Here is a 7,759-nt window from a genome sequence, read left to right on the forward strand (position 1 = left end):
TGATCGAGGAAATACAGGTAATGTTTGCCTGAAATCTCCTGCAAGCAATATTAATGCATTCCCAAATGGTCTAATGTTTCCATGCAAATCTTGCAATGATGGATCAAGAGCCTCGAGTGATTGTTTGTGCACCATTGTGCATTCATCCTAAACAATAAGTTTGCATTTCTGCAATACTTTTCCCATGCCAGATGCTTTGGAAATGTTGCACATGGGAGTTTCAATGAATTGCATGTTCAATGGCAATTTCAAAGCAGAATGAGTAGTTCTTCCACCTGGTAGCAATGTCGCAGCTATTCCGGACAACGCAAGAGCTAAGGCTATGTCATTTTGGGATCGAATTGCTGCCAGAATCAATCTAATTAGGAACGTTTTACCAGTTCCTCCTGGCGCATCTAAGAAGATTTCTCCAACCCCATTATTGACAGTTTGCATTATTTAATCGTAAATGCCTTTTTGCTCAAGAGTTAGCTTAGGAATATTTGATTGGTGTTGGGCAGATAAAATATATTATGCTAACTTTGTTAAAGATGGCACTGCCCACGTGGAAGTCCATCGCCCAGGTGATATTAGTTGCCCTTCCTGCTTGGGATGGACGTGATTATGTTAATATGTGTTGAGGGAGGGCTTTTGTGCCAAAAGGTTTAAAAAGGAAGAGAGATCACATCATTCCAGGAGGAATAGTGATTACATTCTAGGAGACTCCCATGCTGGAGGAGAGCAGAGAAAGGCCACGTGGAGGATAGGGGAAGCAGTCAAAATGGCAGATTGCTGAAGGAGAAGCCAGTTTGTGCAGAGTTTGTGCAGAGAGAAGGAGATGGGGAACAGAGGTGAATAAGGCTGGTGAGGTAGAAACTTTGATTCTAGGAAACTCAGATAAGTCAGTGGCTTTGGGATCCCTGATTGGAAAAGGAAGTGTTTTCCCACTGCGTGTATTTCTTGCCCACTGGGTGCAAGCTAGGATTAAAGCTAATGGCCCACCAATTCTTGGCTCCATTATTTCATTACCATCTGTCCGAATCAAATGCAAACCTGCATTGACCAGGTGGTTGTGATGGTGGCCGCGGCTACTGGCTTTACAATTGCACATATGACAAAAGATCACCCGTGTTGTAATTTTGTTCACCATGCAATTCTACATCAAACAAAGCAGCAGCAGATCAATTCAGTGATGGCATTCCCAATTGATTGAGAACTTTGTTCACAATTTCTAAGCACAAATCTTCAATCATTATCAATGCTTCATTGTAGATTTCTGCTGTGAAATCCATGTTCATATTTGAATTTTCCTTGCATAGTCAATGAAAAATATCTTCAGCCATGTGCCATTTATATTTCTCCCATAACATTGAAATGGAATCGTAAAATATTTAGTATAGCATGTTGCTTTTACATCCAACAGATGGTGCTGTTTTTCAAAAACATGTTTTTACCTGTCACAGGTGTGACATCTATATAATAGTAGGTATATGAAAACATAAAACCATGTGCATATTTGAATGCAATGATGTGTCCAAATTTCAAAGCAATTGGTGGAGAACTTTCAGAGATTTAAGATTTTGAACAAACGAACATTTACATTTTTATTTATATAAATAAGTAAATTTTGTTCTTTGTGAAATTGATGTTAAAGTTGGATCCATCTTGTTTAGGATCAATACAATAGATTTTTTAAGCTTTATAATGTACATGATTTATTATCTTCAGTTCAAATAAACATTGGGTATATGTGCATTATGTACATGGAGGTTATTAGGTTGCTATTGATTAGTTTCTGATGTGTAATCACAGTTGAATATTCATGTTTCTGCTTATTCTCATGCAGCCAGGTTTATACACCAAAACACATGGTAAAGTCACTGCCTCGCTTAGTGATCATAAAGTATAGTGAGCTGCTGGCTCCAGGCTACGAGTATTGTCTTTGTTTGAAGGCATTCTGTCTCGGTCAATATATTTATATAAGACTGCTCCCATGTTCTCACAAAGTAGAAGTCACATCATTTTACTTTGGCTTTCCCTGTAGGGCCAGTTTTCCCAAATAAAGTGACAAAGTCTGTTCTTTCACTTTTTGTTGTTCAAATTGAATAGTATGTGTAAAAGAGCTGCAGGTAGTGACTATTGAAAAGGGGGCTTTGCTCCTTCAGAATGGATTCCTGTTGATTAGAACTCATTTCTGTATATACTATCTAGGAAAGATAAAATGGCTGTTTAAGTTATATTCTTTTTATCTATATTAGTTAACTCTAAAAAGGAAAAGCTTATAGAATGCTAACTTTTTAATTTTGTGTGTGTGTATGATTCTCTGGGTAAAACAGATATACTTAATTTGCCATAGTTTGTTGTGGACCGGTAATGGCAAAAAGCCATTATAGATTCGAGGCTTGGCAGGGGGCTAAGTTCTCCCCCTTCCATCTCCATATTTGGCTTTGATGCTGAGTGTTTGCACCCACTCCACTTCCTCCCTTGGGTTGCAGGAAGCAATATACATGCCCTTCCTCTGACTCTTTGTTTTCAGATGTTTGTAAAATTCACTAATGTATACTGTTTTTGCCTTGGGAGAGTTCCTGTCTTAGCCTTTGATGTACAACTTTGTATCAGGGTCCTTGATTTGCATAGGTCCATATAATAAAGCGAACTGGGGCTGTGAGGCACTCAGATACTGCCAGGCAGTTTGAAGAGTCCTCCCGGTCCCATCGGTTTTGTTCTGACAAAGTGTGTTTCCTTAATTCCGCACCGTTATTTGGAGCTGCGCTGGTCCGCGGCAATAGTTAATTATTTTAAATGAACTCACTGGAATCAAAGCCAGTGATCATTGTTGCTTGATCGTTGTGTAGCTGGTAACCAGGTTTTTTCTGAAAAAAAAAAAAGTTTCCTTTTTTTATTTTTATTTTTCAGTTACAGTTTACATTCAGTCTTACTTTGTATTAGTTGCAGGTGTACAGCACAGTGGTTAGATAATCATATATTTTACAAAATGTCTTCCCCCTCAATATTTCCAGTACCCACCTAACACCATACATAGTTATTACAATACAATTGACTATATTCCCCATGCTCTACTTTACATTTCTGTGACAATATTGTAACTACCAATATAGAAATATACTCATAGATTCAGAGAACAGACTGATGGTTGCCAGAAGGTTGGAGTTTGGGGGACTAGGTGAAAAGATGAAGGGAGTAAGAAGTACAAATTGGTGAAATGAAATTGTTTCAATAAACATATATAGCTATGGAGTTATCCTTACATGAAATGTCTGATAGTTTTTCTTCCCAAGAGTGTGATTTATTTTATATGTTATTATCAGATCAATTTTCAACTCAAGTTATGACTTTTTAAAATTATTTAATAATTTCCATTAATTAGAAACAGTAAAATCAATGGCTTGAATAAGTAGTTTTAAACAAAATTACATACATAATATCCATAGAAAGCTTTCCACTTTAATGTTGAAAATGGAAATCCTAATATAGGCATATATTTATGAAAATAAAATATACCTAAATACTATAAGTTATGCCACATTTATAATAGTTTTACCATTTTATTTTCAAGAAACTTATAACCCATAACCAATTACATATTTAAGAGAACCACTTTAAAGTATTTTCATAAAACTTGATAAATTATAATTACCTTTCATTTTTAATAGTACCACAATAATAAACAAGAAATTTTACATAAATAATATACATTATAAACAAGATACTTATACTCCTGATTAACATACAACCTTTTTTTTAAGTTTCATAGGAAATGTATCGACAGTTGGTTATTCCACAAATCCAACTCATGCCCTATTGATGGACAAATTATATATAATCCTTTAATCTGGAATGAGAAAGCAGTGAATAGACATGAACATCACTTTTTTTATAACACAGACATCACTCATCTGTCAAAACAGGAAGAATCAAGACTGTTTATTCCTGGTACTGTATTAGTCTTTAAACAAAAAAGACTTGGAATATTACCTAGCACCTAGCATCCCTCAACTTAATTCTGCAAAATTGAACACACTTCAAAGTTCCACAGATACCTATCAGAAACAATAATAGATGATCTAAACTCTATCAAATTAGATGATCCAGAATCAAGAAAATTAATCTATGAATATAAGATTAGCCAACATTTCCCTAGGTATCTTCAAGATTTACCCACTGGAGCCTGACCAGACGGTGGCACAGTGGATAGAGTATCAGACTGGGACGCGGAAGACCCAGGTTCGAGACCCTGAGGTCACTAGCTTGAGCACAGGCTCATCTGGTTTGAGCAAGGCTCACCAGCTTGAGCAAGGAGTCACTCAGTCTGCTGTAGCCCCCCGATCAAGGCACATATGAGAAAAACAATCAATGAACAATTAAGAAACCGCAACAAAGAATTGATGCTTCTCATCTCTCTCCCTTCCTGGCTGTCTGTCCCTATCTGTCCCTCTGTCTAACTCTGTCACAAAAAAACAAAAATTAAAAAAAAAAAAAAGATTTGCCTGACCAGGCAGTAGCACAGTGGATAGAGCATTGGACTGGGATGCAGAGGACCCAGGTTCAAGACCCCGAGGTTGCCAGCTTGAGCGCAGGCTCATCTGGTTTGAACAACAACAACAACAAAAAGCCCGCCAGCTTGAGCCCAAGGTCGCTGGCTCCAGCAAGGAGTTACTTGGTCTGCTGAAGGCCCATGGTCAAGGCACATATGAGAGAGCAATCAATGAGCAACTAAGGTGTTGCAACGCGCAATGAAAAACTAATGATTGATGCTTCTCATCTCTTTCCATTCCTGTCTGTCTGTCCCTGTCTGTCCCTCTCTCTGACTCACTCTCTGTCTCTGTAAAAAAAAAAAAAAAAAGAAAGAAAGAAAAAAAAAGATTTACCCACTGGATCCTTTGGGAAAATATTATCTCAAACATGCTTTCCTTCTATTGCTCAGCAGATTATATATCCCACTGCAATGGAAAGCCCATGTACCACTGAAAAATACCACACTGGTCAAAGCCACATGGCCAAAGATTATCAACATATTAACCACAATCTTAAGAAGATTCTTGGTACTAAAATAAGAGAGGAAAACAGGAAAGCAATTACTTCCAGAAGGTTTAATTCTTATTGTCAATTGGGGTACAACTAACCTTAGTTTGTCTAAGAGATATGATAATGGCATGGGGAAAATAAGACAAAAATGTCATCATCTATCAAGAAGACCTATAGCTCACCCTTTAAATACAAAAAGTCCTGAGCCATCTTTAATACTGGAAGGAGTTAAGTTATGAAAATGTTTTTGACTAACATCAGAATTTTTTAATATTTGGATATTGAGCATAAATGTTTTATTTAAAGAATGTAAAAAACACTACATACCATCAACAAATATATATTATATATATATATATATATATATATATATATATATAATTCTGTTGTCATTTTGCCTACTTGTTTATGAATAACTATACTTAAGGGAAATTATACTACTCCTTATAAGACTTAAAGCATTAGTAACCTTGATGAGTATCTTCAGGATATTATGAATTATGAATGATTTTTAGAATTTTATATCTGATTTTACTGATTAAAATAATTGTTATTACTTAAATTAAGGAAATAGAATTTAAAATGTAGTTCAGAAATAGTAACAGAGTTAATTAGAACTGCATTTTAACAATGAATGGAAAGTTGGTCTGGTTTCTGATATATAAATGGAGAGCCAGTATATTTCTCAGCAATCAGGATTTTATCAGCCTTTTTTTGTGTGCAATACGTAAAGCTAAGGAAACTGCAAAATAATTTTCCAATTAATCAAATATTATTTACCTTCTAATAGATATTGTGCTCTTCTTTTTAAAAGAATTATTCAAAAAAGGATAGAAAATGCTTTGGAAAGCAAAATGTAAGAAAGAGCTATAAAAGAACAATCAATTGGGATGCTGGTAGGGAAAAATAATGCTGTAAAATTTATTTTTCAGTTAAAAGAAAGATACAGACACTATTTTTTTACTGGTCAAACTTGATAATTCTCCAATTATTATTTGAGTTTTATTATTGCAATAGTATATACTATACACAAAATATTTCACCCATGATTATAAAAGGAGAGTAAATATCAACCACTAGACAATTTCTGAACAAGCTTTGCCCAGAAAGAGTTGAAAATATGAATTGGTGACTCAGTGTGGGAGAAGTTAAATAGTTATTTGGTTTGTTATTTATTAAACAAAATAAGTTTTACAAAAAGTGCCTGATTTCTAAAAGTAAAGACCATCCTTTTTATGAGGAAGAAGAAATGGCCTGAGATTAACATGATAGACTCAAGGGCTGTGGTAAATGAACCAACCGGCAGGCTGGTCAGAGGCCTAGAAAAAGATGAACTGAAAAATTGCAGATAAGTAAGTTAGGTGTGGAAGGACATATGAGTGAAGGCACAGACAATAGCTCCACCCATTCAAAGAATTTTCTCTCACCACTGTCTTTTAAGGCCACTCCTAGTGAGGTTGCAGGGTAATTGGCCATCCATTTTTTATTTGCACCCACATACTCAGCTGACCCACCCAGAAACAAACTTAGGTTTTTTTTTCCCTGTCAGCTAGTCATAGGTATTAGCCAAAGGAGGGGCAATAATTCAACATTATCCAACTTTCGTAGATAACAAGGCGATCTATGCTCTCTGCACATGCATCTTGCTTTCTGATACTGCTCATGCTGTCTGAATATACCATTTCCATATCATGATGAATTGCTTTTGGGAGCAACCAACTTTATGGTGTGATGGACCTGACAGACACCAGCTCTTAGTGGCTATTTGTCTCTGTCACACATACAAAACAAATACACCTCAGTTCCCAATTTTACTATAGACTGTAACACTGTAGGGGTTGTACACATACAAAAAAAAGAGTAAGATACTGGGCTCAACCATGGGATCATATCTATGATCCCATGCTCAAGCCAGTGACCCCACACTCAAGCTGGATAAGCCAGCACTCTTTAGTGCAGGGGGCTGATGCTTGAACCAGATGAGCCACTGGATGCGGGAGGAGAAAAGGTATTGAAGGGGAAGAAGAGGGGAGAAGCAGATGGTCGCTTCTCCAGTGTGCCCTGACTGGGAATCAAACCTGGAATGTTCATATACCAGGTCAACACTCTATCCGGTGAGGCACTGGCCATGACCTGCATGCAAGTAGTTTTTAAATTGTGCTTTCTCCGGCCCTGGCCAGTTTGCTCAGCGGTAGAGCGTTGGCCTGGCGTGCGGGGGACCTGGGTTCGATTCCTGGCCAGGGCACATAGGAGAAGCGCCCATTTGCTTCTCCACCCCCCCCTTCCTCTCTGTCTCTCTCTTCCCCTCCCGCAGCCAAGGCTCCATTGGAGCAAAGATGGCCCGGGTGCTGGGGATGGCTCCTTGGCCTCTTCCCCAGGCGCTAGAGTGGCTCTGGTCTCGGCAGAGCGACGCCCCGGAGGGGCAGAGCATCGCCCCCTGGTGGGCAGAGCGTCGCCCCTGGTGGGCGTGCCGGGTGGATCCCCGTAGGGCGCATGCGGGAGTCTGTGTGACTGTCTCTCCCCGTTTCCAGCTTCAGAAAAATACAAAAAAAAAAAATTGTGCTTTCTCCAATTGTCCCTTTGTTCAGTAAGGTTTTGTAAAATGATAGGGGACTAGGACAGAATCAGCAGGCTGAAGGAATAGTATTCAGATATACTAATGTTAACAAAGAGCACTTTTTTTTATTGAGTAATGTTTTATTTTCTTCTTTCTGTCCTGTCCCTATGCCAAAAG

At 37.7% G+C, this 7,759-nt stretch overlaps 1 pseudogene; it reads left to right on the plus strand.

The window, feature by feature from the left end:
- The first annotated feature begins 98 nt into the window (after positions 1-98).
- On the plus strand, positions 99-5,264 carry LOC136306468 (E3 ubiquitin-protein ligase ZSWIM2-like; annotated as a pseudogene).
- The last annotated feature ends 2,495 nt before the right edge of the window (positions 5,265-7,759 follow it).

Source organism: Saccopteryx bilineata, chromosome 5, assembly GCF_036850765.1.
Source record: "Saccopteryx bilineata isolate mSacBil1 chromosome 5, mSacBil1_pri_phased_curated, whole genome shotgun sequence".
Lineage (NCBI taxonomy): Eukaryota > Metazoa > Chordata > Mammalia > Chiroptera > Emballonuridae > Saccopteryx > Saccopteryx bilineata.